The sequence below is a fragment of the Sceloporus undulatus genome, chromosome 8 (genome assembly GCF_019175285.1).
Source record: "Sceloporus undulatus isolate JIND9_A2432 ecotype Alabama chromosome 8, SceUnd_v1.1, whole genome shotgun sequence".
Classification (NCBI taxonomy): Eukaryota; Metazoa; Chordata; class Lepidosauria; order Squamata; family Phrynosomatidae; genus Sceloporus; species Sceloporus undulatus.
The window spans coordinates 34224417-34226537 of record NC_056529.1 but is presented as its reverse complement, the minus strand read 5'-3'; positions in this window follow the sequence as shown (position 1 = coordinate 34226537).

Below are 2121 nucleotides of genomic sequence, written 5' to 3'. Positions count from 1 at the left end.
TCTCTTTTCACCGGAAGTGACGGCCTTTGCAACACTCTATGGTTTGCTACTTCCGCCCGGGGACACGCTCACTTCCGGTGCTTTAATCTAGGCGCCGCTTTGTCATCTGGCGGCCTTCCTTTCCCTCTCAAGCCCTTTCCCTCCCCTCAGGACATGGCTTCCGTCCATTTCATCCTTCTCTCTCAAAATGTCCTCCATCTGGAGCCTAAGAAGCAGGCGTTTGCCTTTCTATGAGGGTTTTATGCTTTTATTTGGCCGTGTCCTCCACTGTTTTCCCCGTGTCCTACATTTCATGGTGCCTCGTCCTCCTTGGCCCAGACCTCTTCACTCATCCCTCCACATTTGCAGCCTTGGCGGATTTTATTCAGATTTGATTAATGTTCTCTCTAGGAATCCCTAGGTCCTCCAACGCAACTCTATGGTAACCAAAAGTCGCCCTAGATTCCTAGAGAGGGCCCTCCGCTTGGCCTTTGTAGCTCCTCCAGGGCAACTCTATGGTCAATGTCTGGCAGAGGTTGACCAGAGTTGCAGTGGAGGACTTAGAAATTCCTAGAGAGGCAGTCTCCGGTAAAAACAGTGTTCCCTGAGGTTTTTCCACATCCAGGTGCCCCTGACCCCAGAAAACGCAGCGGGAGAAGTGTACATAAGAGTTGTACAGCTGGCCCTTGGCCTGGTTTGGTTCTTCCAGGGCTCCTCATGGATACCAAAGTCCCTTTAAACATAACGGCATCAAAAAAATGGCCTCTCTTATATAAAAATCAAGGCTTGTTTTTTGTTCAAATATCGTTTCTAGCCGCAAACGGTTAGATCCACGGATACAGAGGGTCACAGAGAGGAACGCAGTCGGCATGCAAGACAGGTCCAAGTCCAGCCTCCCTGATTTTCGTAACCTGTCTCCTAGATAGAAGAAGAATATGACCAGCCTTTGCTGGAGGTGCTCAAAGTGCCAAGCGTCAACCAGGCCTAAGGCACCTTCTGCCACTGAGGCAGTTGAAGGCGGTTTCCCATTTGAGGAGCATGCTGACCTGTCTAATAATGACAGGAAATGAGATTTGTGTTGCCCTCCTGCAAAAGGCATTTTAATTTTGTATATAGCACAATTCAAGAGTAATTTTCATTGGCCTGTTACAGACTGCCAAAATAAAGCTGCTTTGTGTCTCTTTGGAGGTATGCTGTTTATATGATGCATGCATCCTAAGAATCTGGAAGCTGCACCAAAGCTGCACTCCGGTGCTTAGGACTGGAGCGTGGCTTTGGTGCGACCTCCGGACTCTTAGGACCCATGCATCATTTAAATAGCATACCTCCAAAGAGACCCAAAGCAGCTTTATTTTGGCAGTCTCTAACAGGCCATTGTCTTGCATAAATGGATCTCTTGCAGCGTAACTCTGCTGGGCTCTAGTTTCCTAAGAGTACCTTATAGTGGCTCACTGCAGCGCCAAGACCATTCACATTGAAAGAGATGATGCTACGATCTCTCATAGCTGAGAACTATGAAAACAACATTTCCGTCCCCCATATATACACAAACACCAATTGAGCACATTGCATCAACATTCAAAGACTAAAAAGAAACAGTTCAACCATCAGATGCCTAGGCATCTGGTTCTCAATGAATCCTCTGTTCTGCATTCGAAGGAGCTACTGATCCTCATGGATTTATGCATTACAAAGTAAGCAGCTGAACTGTACAAAAGGGTTGCATGTCACCTTGAATCCCATATTGAGAGAAAGGAAGGATATAAATTGAATAAAGAAGGAAGCAAGTAAATATCCCAACCCTTTCCTCATCCTTTAGTTGAGAACTCAGTTGCAAATGGGACATCGTCCTCCAAGGCATGTAAACTTAACAAGCCTAATACATTTGCAAGGTTCAGTCTTCTGAGAATGTAAAGTTTAAACATTGCTGTCAAGTGAATTAAAAGTCCTGTCCAAATATCAAAATGCTTAGGCAGAGCTTCCTAAGCCATTTTGGATGCATACATATATTGGATTAAAAAACATGGATGTTTAGGTAAAGAGCAAATATACTTTACGCTTTCCCCTCTCTTCAACTTCCTAACTGTCCCTTGACAGTAAACTCCAACATTGCTATTGCAAGATTAAGTGGTTGATGTTTTT